A 13,366-nucleotide genomic window follows, 5' to 3' on the forward strand; every position below is an offset into this window, starting at 1 on the left:
TTAATACATAAGGCACAATGCCGACTTAAGTACAAGTGGACTGACACACTAACTTTCTATGATTTGAACCTCTCCTGTGAGTCCAGTTTTAGATTCCGATGCTTCATTTAGGGTTTACTGTATAAATTGGACCTTCTTATTGACGATGAAACACAGAAATTGCATCCGAATTCTATACAAAAGGCACAATGCCGACTTAAGTACAAGACGACTGACACTCTAACTTTCCATGATTTTAACCACTCCTGTGAGTCCAGTATTAGATTCCGATGCTTCACTTCAGGTTTACTGTATCCCTTGACCTTCTTATTGACGATGAAGCACAGAAATTGCATCCGAATTTTATACAAAAGGCACAATGCCGACTTAAGTACAAGAGGACTGACACTCTAAATTTCTATGATTTGAACCCCTCCTGTGAGTCCAGATTTAGATTCCGATGCTTTACTTATGGTTTACTGTATCCCTTGGACCTTCTTAATGACGATGAAAAACAGAAATTGCATCCGAATTTAATACAAAAGGCACAATGCCGACTTAAGTACAAGAGGACTGACACTCTAACTTTCTGTGATTTGAACACCTCCTGTGAGTCCAGTTTTAGATTAAGATGCTTAACTTCAGGTTTACTGTATACCGTGGACCCTCTTATTGACGAAGAAATACAGAAACTGCATCTGAATTTAAGACAAAAGGCACAATGCCGACTTAAGTACAAGGGGCCTGACACTCTAACTTTCTATGATTTAAACCTCTCCTGTGAGCCAAGTTTTAGATTCCGATGCCTCACTTCAGGAGTACTGTATACCTTGGACTTTCTTATTGACGATGAAACACAGAAATTTCATCCGAATTTAATACAAAAGGCACAATGCCGACTTAAGTACAAGAGGACTCACACTCTAACTTTCTATGGTTTAAACCTCTCCTGTAAGTCCAGTTTTAGATTCCGATGCTTCACTTCAGGTTTACGTTATACCTTGGACCTTCGTATTGACGATGTAGCACAGAAATTGCATCCGAATGTAATACAAATCGCACAATGTCGACTTAAGTACAAGAGGACTGTCACTGTAACTTTTATGATTTGAACCTCTCCTGTGAGTCCAGTTTTAGATTCCGATGCTTCACTTCAGGTTTACTGTATCCCTTGGACCTTCTTATTGACGATGAAAAACAGTAATTGCATCCGAATTTAATACAAAAGGCACAATGCCGACTTAAGTACAAGAGGACTGACACTCTAACTTTCAATAATTTGAACCTCTCCTGTGCGTCCGGTTTTCGATTCCGAGGCTTCACTTCAGGTTTACTGTATAACTTGGACCGTCTTATTGACGATGAAACACAGAAATTCCATCTGAATTTAATACAAAGGGCACAATGCCGACGTAAGTACAAGAGGACTGACACTCTAACTTTCTATGATTTAAACCCTTCCTGTGAGTCCAGTTTTAGATTCCGATGCTTCACTTCAGGTTTACTGTATACCTTGGACCTTCTTATCGACGATGAAAAACAGTAATTGCATCCGAATTTAATACAAAAGGCACAATGCCGACTTAAGTACAAGATGACTGACACTCTAACTTTCTTTGATTTGAACCTCTCCCGTGAGTCCAGTTTTGGGTTCCGATGCTTCACTTCAGGTTTACTGTATACCTTGGACTTTCTTCTTGACGATGATACACAGAAATTCTATCTGAATTTATTACAAAGGGCACAATGCCGACTTAAGTACAAGAGGACAGACACGCTGTCTTTCTATGATTTGAAACTCTCCTGTGAGTCCAGTTTTAGATTATGATGCTTCACGTCAGGTTTACTGTCTACCTTGGACCATCTTATTGACGATGAAACACAGAAATTGCATCCGAATTCAATACAAAAGTCACAATGCCTACTTAAGTACAAGGGGACTGACACTCTAACTTTCTATGATTTAAACCTCTCCTGTGAGCCCAGTTTTAGATTCCGATGCCTCTCTTCAGGAGTACTGTATACCTTGGACTTTCTTATTGACGATGAAACGCAGAAATTTCATCCGAATTTAATACAAAAGGCACAATGCCGACTTAAGTACAAGAGGACTCACACTCTAACTTTCTATGGTTTAAACCTGTCCTGTGAGTCCAGTTTTAGATTCCGATGCTTCACTTCAGGTTTACGTTATACCTTGGACCTTCGTATTGACGATGTAGCAGAGAAATTGCATCCGAATGTAATACAAAACGCACAATGCCGACTTAAGTACAAGAGGACTGACACTGTAACTTTTATGATTTGAACCTCTCCTGTGAGTCCAGTTTTAGATTCCGATGCTTCACTTCAGGTTTACTGTACCCCTTGGACCTTCTTATTGACGATGAAAAACATTAATTGCATCCGAATTTAATACAAAAGGCACAATGCCGACTTAAGTACAAGAGGACTGACACTCTAACTTTCTATAATTTGAACCTCTCCTGTGCGTCCAGTTTTCGATTCCGATGCTTCACTTCAGGTTTACTGTATAACTTGGACCGTCTTCTTGACGATGAAACACAGAAATTCCATCTGAATTTAATACAAAAGGCACAATGCCGACGTAAGTACAAGAGGACTGACACTCTAACTTTCTATGATATAAACCCTTCCTGTGAGTCCAGTTTTAGATTCCGATGCTTCACTTCAGGTTTACTGTATACCTTGTTCCTCCTTATTGACGATGAAACACAGAAATTGCATCCGAATTTAATACAAATGGCCCAATGTCAACTTAAGCACAAGACGACTGTCACTCTAACTTTCTATGATTAGAACCTCTCCAGTGAGTCCAATTTTTGTTTCCGATGCTTCACTTCAGGTTTACTGTATCCCTTGAACCTTCTTATTGACGATGAAACACAGAAATTGCATTCGAATTTAATACATAAGGCACAATGCCGACTTAAGTACAAGTGGACTGACACTCTAACTTTCTATGATTTGAACCTCTCCTCTGAGTCCAGTTTTAGATTCCGATGCTTCATTTAGGGTTTACTGTATACCTTGGACCTTCTTATTGACGATGAAACACAGAAATTGCATCCGAATGTAATACAAAAGGCATAATGCCGAATTAAGTACTAGAGGACTGAAACTCTAACTTTCTTTGATTTGAACCTCTCCTGTGAGTCCAGTTTTAGTTTCCGATGCTTCACTTCAGGTTTACTGTATCCCTTGGATCTTCTTATTGACGATGAAACACAGAAATTGCATCCGAAATTAATACAAAAGGCACAATGCCGACTTAAGTACAAGAGGACTGACACTCTAACTTTCTATGATTTGAACCCCTCCTGTGAGTCCAGTTTTAGATTAAGATGCTTAACTTCAGGTTTACTGTATACCGTGGACCCTCTTATTGACGATGAAACACAGAAATTGCATCAGAATTTAATACAAAAGGCACAATGCCGACTTAAGTACAGAAGGACTGACACTCTAACTTTCTATGGTTTGAACCTCTCCTTTAAGTCCAGTTTTAGGTTCCGATGCTTCACTTCAGGTTTACTGTATCCCTTGGAACTTCTTATTGACGATGAATCACAGAAATTGCAACCAAATTTAGTACAAAGGCCACAATGCCGACTTAAATACAAGAGGACTGACACGCTAACTTTCTATGATTTGAACCACTCCTGTGAGTCCAGTTTGCGATTCTGATGCTTCACTTCAGGTTTACTGTATCCCTTGGACCTTCTTATTGACGATGAAAGACAGATATTCCATCTGGATCTAATACAAAAGGCACAATGCCGACTTAAGGAAAAGAGGCCTGAGACTCTAACTTTCTATGATTTGAACCTCTCCTGTGAGTCCAGTTTGAGAATCCGATGCCTCACATCAGGTTTACTGTATCCCTTGGAGCTTCATATTGACGATGAAACACAGAAATTGCATCCGAATTCAATACAAAAGGCACAATGCCGACTTAAGTACAAGAGGACAGACACGCTATCTTTCTATGATTTGAACCTGTCCTGTGAGTCCAGTTTTTGATTCCGATGCTTCACTTCAGTTTTACTGTATACCTTGGACCTTCTTATTGACGATGAAACACAGAAATTTCATCCGAATTTAATACAAAAAGCACAATGCCGACTTAAGTACAAGAGGACTGAAACTCTAACCTTCTATGATTTGAACATCTCCTGTGGGGCTAGTTTTAGTTTTCGATGCTTCACTTCATGTTTACTGTATCCCTTGGCCCTTCTTATTGACGATGAAACACCGAAATTGCATCCGAATTTAATACAAAACGCACAATGCCGACTTAAGTACAAGTGGACTGACACTCTAACTTTCTATGATTTGAACCACTCCTGTGAGTCCAGTTTTAGATTCCGATGCTTCTCTTAGGGTTTACTGTATACCTTGGACCTTCTTATTGACGATGAAACACAGAAATTGCATTCGAACTCAATACAAAACACACAATGCCGACGTAAGTACAAGAGGACTGACACTCTAACTTTCTATGATTTAAAACCTTCCTGTGAGTCCAGTTTTAGATTCCGATGCTTCACTTCAGGTTTACTGTATACCTTGTTCCTCCTTATTGACGATGAAACACAGAAATTGAATCCGAATTTAATACAAATGGCCCAATGCCAACTTAAGCACAAGACGACTGTCACTCTAACTTTCTATGATTAGAACCTCTCCAGTGAGTCCAATTTTTGTTTCCGATGCTTCACTTCAGGTTTACTGTATCCCTTGAACCTTCTAATTGACGATGAAACACAGAAATTGCATTCGAATTTAATACATAAGGCACAATGCCGACTTAAGTACAAGTGGACTGACACTCTAACTTTCTATGATTTGAACCTCTCCTGTGAGTCCAGTTTTAGATTCCGATGCTTCATTTAGGGTTTACTGTATACCTTGGACCTTCTTATTGACGATGAAACACAGAAATTGCATCCGAATTCTATACAAAAGGCACAATGCCGACTTAAGTACAAGACGACTGACACTCTAACTTTCCATGATTTTAACCACTCCTGTGAGTCCAGTATTAGATTCCGATGCTTCACTTCAGGTTCACTGTATCCCTTGACCTTCTTATTGACGATGAAGCACAGAAATTGCATCCGAATTTTATACAAAAGGCACAATGCCGACTTAAGTACAAGAGGACTGACACTCTAACTTTCTATGATTTGAACCCCTCCTGTGAGTCCAGTTTTAGATTCCGATGCTTCACTTCAGCTTTACTGTATACCTTGGACCTCCTTATTGACGATGAAACACAGAAATTCCATCTGAATTTAATACAAAAGACACAATGCCGACTTAAGTACAAGAGGACAGACACGCTATCTTTCTATGATTTGAACGTCTCCTGTGAGTCCAGTTTTAGATTCCGATGCTTTACTTCTGGTTTACTGTATCCCTTGGACCTTCTTATTGACGATGAAAAACAGAAATTGCATCCGAATTTAATACAAAAGGCACAATACAGACTTAAGTACAAGAGGACTGACACTCTAACTTTCTATGATTTGAAATTTTCCTGTGAGTCCAGTTTTGGTTTCCGATGCTTCACTTCAGGTTTAATGTATACCGTGGACCCTCTTATTGACGATGAAACACAGAAATTGCATCTGAATTTAATACAAATGGCACAATGCCGACTTAAGTACAGAAGGACTGACACTCTAACTTTCTATGATTTGAACCTCTTCTTTAAGTCCAGTTTTAGGTTCCGATGCTTCACTTCAGGTTTACTGTATCCCTTGGAACTTCTTATTGACGATGAATCACAGAAATTGCAACCGAATTTAGTACAAAAGCCACAATGCCGACTTAAATATAAGAGGACTGACACGCTAACTTTCTATGATTTGAACCACTCCTGTGAGTCCAGTTTGCGATTCTGATGCTTCACTTCAGGTTTACTGTGACCCTTGGACCTTCTTATTGACGATGAAAGACAGATATTCCATCTGGATCTAATACAAAAGGCACAATGCCGACTTAAGGACAAGAGGCCTAAGACTCTAACTTTCTATGATTTGAACCTCTCCTGTGAGTCCAGTTTGAGAATCCGATGCTTCACATCAGGTTTACTGTATCCCTTGGAGCTTCTTATTGACGATGAAACACAGAAATTGCATCCGAATTCAATACAAAAGGCACAATGCCGACTTAAGTACAAGAGGACAGACACGCTATCTTTCTATGATTTGAACCTGTCCTGTGAGTCCAGTTTTAGATTCCGATGCTTCACTTCAGTTTTACTGTATACCTTGGACCTTCTTATTGACGATGAAACACAGAAATTTCATCCGAATTTAATACAAAAAGCACGATGCCGACTTAAGTACAAGAGGACTGAAACGATAACTTTCTATGATTTGAACATCTCCTGTGGGGCCAGTTTTAGTTTTCGATGCTTCACTTCATGTTTACTGTATCCCTTGGACCTTCTTATTGACGATGAAAAACCGAAATTGCATCCGAATTTAATACAAAAGGCACAATGCCGACTTAAGTACAAGCGGACTGACACTCTAACTTTCTATGATTTGAACCTCTCCTGTGAGTCCAGTTTTAGATTCAGATGCTTCTCTTAGGGTTAACTGTATACCTTGGACCTTCTTATTGACGATGAAACACAGAAATTGCATTCGAATTCAATACAAAACACACAATGCCGACTTAAGTACAAGGGGACTGATACTCTAACTTTCCATGATTTGAACCACTCCTGTGAGTCCAGTTTTAGATTCCGATGCTTCACTTCAGGTTCACTGTATCCCTTGACCTTCTTATTGACGATGAAGCACAGAAATTGCATCAGAATTTAATACAAAATCCACAATGGCGACTTAAGTACAAAAGGACTGACACTTTAATTTTCTATGATTTGAACCCCTCCTGTGAGTCCAGTTTCAGATTCCGATGCTTCACTTCAGGTTTACTGTATACCTTGGACCTTCTTATTGACGATGAAACACAGAAACTCCATCTGAATTTAATACAAAAGGCACAATGCCGACTTAAGTACAAGAGGACAGATACGCTATCTTTCTATGATTTGAAGCTCTCCTGTGAGTCCAGTTTTAGGTTACGATGCTTCACTTCAGGTGTACTGTATACCTTGGACCTTCTTGTTGACGATTAAACACAGAAATTTCATCCGAATATAACACAAAAGTCACAATGCCCACTTAAGTACAAGAGGACTGACACTCTAACTTTCTATGATTTGAAAAATTCCTGTGAGTCCAGTTTTAGTTTCCGATTCTTCACTTCAGGTTTACTTTATACTTTGGATCTTCCTATTGACGATGTAGCACAGAAATTGCATCCGAATGTAATACAAAAGGCACAATGCCGACTTGAGTACAAGAGGACTGACACTCTAACTTTCTATGATTTGAACATCTCCTGTGAGTCCAGTTTTAGATTCCGATGCTTTACTTCTGGTTTACTGTATCCCTTGGACCTTCTTATTGACGATGAATAACAGAAATTGCATCCGAATTTAATACAAAAGGCTTAATGCCGACTTAAGTACAAGAGGACAGACACTCTAACTTTGTATGATTTGCAATTTTCTGTGACTCCAGTTTTGGTTTCCGATGCTTCTCTTCATGTTTACTGTATCCCTTGGACCTTCTTATTGACGATGAAACACAGAAATTGCATCCGAATTTAATACAAAAGGCACAATGCCGACTTAAGTACTAGAGGACTGACACTCTAACTTTATTTGATTTGAACCTCTCCTGTGAGTCCAGTTTTAGTTTCCGATGCTTCACTTCAGGTTTACTGTATCCCTTGGATCTTCTTATTGACGATGAAACACAGAAATTGCATCCGAATTTAATACAAAAGGCACAATGCCGACTTAAGTACAAGAGGACCGACACCCTAACTTTCTATGATTTGAATCCCTCCTGTGAGTCCAGTTTTAGATTAAGATGCTTAACTTCAGGTTTACTGTAGACCGTGGACCCTGTTATTGACGATGAAACACAGAAATTGCATCTGAATTTAATACAAAAGGCACAATGCCGACTTAAGTACAAAAGGACTGACACTCTAACTTTCTATGATTTGAACCTCTCCTTTGAGTCCAGTTTTAGGTTCCGATGCTTCACTTCAGGTTTACTGTATCCCTTGGAACTTCTTATTAGATGAATCACAGAAACTGCAACCGAATTTAGTACAAAAGCCACAATGCCGACTTAAATACAAGAGGACTGACACTCTAACTTTCTATGATTTGAACCACTCCTGTGAGTCCAGTTTGCGATTCTGATGCTTCACTTCAGGTTTACTGTATCCCTTGGAGCTTCTTATTGACGATGAAACACAGAAATTGCATCCGAATTCAATACAAAAGGCACAATGCCGACTTAAGTATAAGAGGACAGACACGCTATCTTTATATGATTTGAACCTCTCCTGTGAGTCCAGTTTTAGATTCCGATGCTTCACTTCAGTTTTACTGTATACCTTGGACCTTCTTATTGACGATGAAACACAGAAATTTCATCCGAATTTAATACAAAATGCACAATGCCGACATAAGTACAAGAGGACTCAAACTCTAACTTTCTATGATTTAAACCTCTCCTGTGAGTCCAGTTTTAGATTCCAATGCTTCACTTCAGATTTACTTTATACCTTGGACCTTCTTATTGACGATGTAGCACAGAAATTGCATCCGAATTTAATACAAAACGCACAATGCCGACTTAAGTACAAGAGGACTGACACTGTAACTTTCTATGATTTGAACCTCTCCTGTGAGTCCAGTTTTAGATTCCGATGCTTCACATCAGGTTTACTGTATTCCTTGGACCTTCTTATTCACGATGAAACACAGAAATTCCATCTGAATTTAATACAAAAGGCACAATGCCGACGTAAGTACAAGAGGACTGACACTCTAAGTTTCTATGATTTGAACCCTTCCTGTGAGTCCAGTTTTAGATTCCGATGCTTCACTTCAGGTTTACTGTATACCTTGGACGTTCTTATTGACGATGGAACACAGAAATTGCATCCGAATTTAATACAAATGGCCCAATGTCGACTTAAGTACAAGAGGACTGACACTCTAACTTTCTATGATTAGAACCTCTCCAGTGAGTGCAATTTTAGTTTCCGATGCTTCACTTCAGGTTTACTGTATCCCTTGAACCTTCTTATTGACGATGAAACACAGAAATTGCATTCGAAGTTAATACAAAAAGCACAATGCCGACTTAAGTACAAGAGGACTCACACTCTAACTTTCGATGATTTGAACCTCTCCTTTGAGCCCAGTTTTAGTTTCCGATGCATCACTTCAGGTTTACTGTATACCTTGGACTCTCTTATTGACGATGAAACACAGAAATTGCATCCGAATTTAATTCAAAAGGCACAATGCCGACTTAAGAAAAAAAAGGACTGAAACTCTAACTTTCTATGATTTGAACATCTCCTGTGGGGCCAGTTTTAGTTTCCGATGCCTCACTTCAGGTTTACTGTATCCCTTGGACCTTCTTATTGTCGATGAAACACCGAAATTGCATCCGAATTTATTACAAAAGGCACAATGCCGACTTAAGTACAAGTGGACTGACACTCTAACTTTCTATGATTTGACACTCTCCTGTGAGTCCAGTTTTAGATTCTGATGCTTCCCTTGAGGTTTACTGTATACCTTGGACCTTCTTATTGACAATGAAACACAGAAATTGCATCCCAATTCAATAAAAAACACACAATGCCGACATAAGTACAAGAGGACTGACACTCTAACTTTCTATGATTTGAACCTCTCCTGTGAGTCCAGTTTTAGATTACGATGCTTCACTTCAGGTTTAGTGTATCCCTTGGACCTTCTTATTGACGATGAAACACAGAAATTCCATCTGAGTTTAATACAAAAGGCACAATGCCGACTTAAGTACAAGAGGACGGAAACTCTAAATTTCTATGATTTGAACATCTCCTGTGGGCCAGTTTTAGTTTCTGATGCTTCACTTCAGGTTAAGTGTATCCCTTGGACCTTCTTATTGACTATGAAAAACAGAAATTGCATCCGAATTTAATACAAAAGGCTCAATGCCGACATAAGTACAAGAGGACTGACACTCTAACTTTCTATGATTTGAAATTTTCTGTGAGTCCAGTTTTGGTTTCCGATGCTTCTCTTCAGGTTTACTGTATCCCTTGGACCTTCTTATTGACGATGAAACACAGAAATTGCATCCGAATTTAATACAAAAGGCATAATGCCGACTTAAGTACAAGAGGACTGACACTCTAACTTTCTATGATTTGAACCCCTCCTGTGAGTCCAGTTTTAGATGAAGATGCTTAACTTCAGGTTTACTGTATACCGTGGACCCTGTTATTGACGATGAAACACAGAAATTGCATCCGAATTTAATACAGAAGGCACAATGCCGACTTAAGTACAAGAGGACAGACACGCTATCTTTCTATGATTTGAACCTCTCCTGTGAGTCCAGTTTTTGATTCCGATGCTTCACTTCAGTTTTGCTGTATACCTTGGACCTTTTTATTGACGATGAAACAGAGAAATTTCATCCGAATTTTATACAAAATGCACAATGCCGACTTAAGTACAAGAGGACTCAAACTCTCACTTTCTATGATTTAAACCTCTCCTGTGAGTCCAGTTTTAGATTCCGATGCTTCACTTCAGATTTACTTTATACCTTGGACCTTCTTATTGACGATGTAGCACAGAAATTGCATCCGAATGTAATACAAAACGCACAATGCCGACTTCAGTACAAGGGGACTGACACTCTAACTTTCTATGATTTGAACCTCTCCTGTGAGTCCAGTTTTAGATTCCGATGCTTCAAATCAGGTTTACTGTATTCCTTGGACATTCTTATTGACGATGAAACACAGAAATTCCATCTGAATTTAATACAAAAGTCACAATGCCGACGTAAGTACAAGAGGACTGACACTCTAACTTTCTATGATTTGAACCCTTCCTGTGAGTCCAGTTTTAGATTTCGATGCTTCACTTCAGGTTTACTGTATACTTTGGACGTTCTTATTGACGATGAAACACAGAAATTGCATCCGAATTTAATACAAATGACCCAATGTCGACTTAAGTACAAGAGGACTGACACTCTATCTTTCTATGATTAGAACCTCTCCAATGAGTGCAATTTTTGTTTCCGATGCTTCACTTCAGGTTTACTGTATCCCTTGAACCTGCTTATTGACGATGAAACACAGATATTGCATTCGAATTTAATACAAAAGGCACAATGCCGACTTAAGTACAAGAGAACTCACATTCTAACTTTCTATGGTTTGAACCTCTCCTTTGAGCCCAGTTTTAGTTTCCGAAGCATCACTTCAGGTTTACTGTATACCTTGGACTTTCTTATTGACGATGAAACACAGAAATTGCATCCGAATTTAATACAAAAGGCACAATGCCGACTTAAGTACAAGAGGACTGAAACTCTAACTTTCTATGATTTGAACATCTCCTGTGGGGCCAGTTTTAGTTTCCGATGCCTCACTTCAGGTTTACTGTATCCCTTGGACTTTCTTATTGACGATGAAACACCGAAATTGCATCCGAATTTAATACAAAAGGCACAATGCCGACTTAAGTACAAGTGGACTGACACTCTAACTTTCTATGATTTGACCCTCTCCTGTGAGTCCAGTTTTAGATTCCGATGCTTCCCTTAGGGGTTACTGTATACTTTGGACCTTGTTATTGACGATGAAACACAGAAATTGCATCCGAATTCAATACAAAACACACAATGCCGACTTAAGTACAAGAGGACTGACACTTTAACTTTCCATGATTCGATCCACTCCTGTGAGTCCAGTTTTAGATTCCGATGCTTCACTTCAGGTTCACTGTATCCCTTGACCTTCTTATTGACGATGAAGCACAGAAATTGCATCCGAATGTAATTCAAAAGGCACAATGCCGACTTAAGTACAAGAGGACTGACACTCTAACTTTCTATGATTTGAACCCCTCCTGTGAGTCCAGTTTCAGATTCCGATGCTTCACTTTAGGTTTACTGTATACCTTGGACGTTCTTATTGAGGATGAAACACAGAAATTCCATCTGAATTTAATACAAAAGGCACAATGCCGACTTAAGTACAAGAGGACAGACACGCTATCTTTCTATGATTTGAACCTCTCCTGTGAGTCCAGTTTTAGGTTCCGATGCTTCACTTCAGGTGTACTGTATACCTTGGACCATCTTATTGACGATGAAAAACAGAAATAGCATCCGAATTTGATACAAAAGGCACAATGATGACTTAAGTACTAGAGGACTGACACTCGAAATTTCTATGATTTGAATCTCTCTTGTGAGTCCAGTTTTGGTTTCCGATGCTTCGCATCAGGTTTACTGTATCCCTTCGACCTTCTTATTGACGATGAAACACAGAAATTGCATCCAAATTTAATACAAAAGGCACAATGCCGACTTAAGTACAAGAGGACTGACACTCTAACATTCTATGATTTGAACCCCTCCTGTGAGTCCAGTTTCAGATTACGATGCTTCACTTCAGGTGTACTGTATAACTTGGACTTTCTTATTGACGATGAGACACAGAAATTGCATCCGAATTTAATACAAAAGGCACAATGCCGACTCCATTACAAGAGGACTGAAACTCTAACTTTCTATGATTTGAACCTCTACTGTGAGTCCGTTTTTAGTTTCCGATGCTTCACTTCAGGTTTACTGTATCCCTTGGACCTTCATAATGACGATGAAACACAGAAATTGCATCCGAATTTAATACAAGAGGCACAATGCCGACTTAAGTACTAGAGGACTGACACTCTAACTTTCTATGATTTGAACCACTCCTGTGAGTCCAGTTTTAATTTCCGATGCTTCACTTCAGGTTTACTGTTTCCCTAGGACCTTCTTATTGACGATGAAACACAGAAATTGCATCCGAATTTAATACAAAAGCCACACTGCCGACTTAAGTACAAGAGGACTGACACTCTAACTTTCTCTGATTTGAACCCCTCCTGTGAGTCCAATTTTAGGTTCCGATGCTTCACTTCAGGCTTACTGTATACCGTGGACCTTCTTATTGACGATGAAAGACAGAAATTCCATCAGAATTTAATACAAAAGGCACAATGCCGACTAAATAACAAGAGGCCCGACACTCTAACTTCCTATGATTTAACCTCTCCTGTGAGTCCAGCTTTAGTTTCCGATGCTTCACTTCATGTTTACTGTATACCTTGGACCTTCTTATTGACGATGAAACATAGAAATTGCATCCGAATTTAATACAAATTGAGACAATGCCGACTTAAGTACAAGAT

This window comes from Schistocerca americana, chromosome 10, assembly GCF_021461395.2.
Source record: "Schistocerca americana isolate TAMUIC-IGC-003095 chromosome 10, iqSchAmer2.1, whole genome shotgun sequence".
NCBI lineage: Eukaryota > Metazoa > Arthropoda > Insecta > Orthoptera > Acrididae > Schistocerca > Schistocerca americana.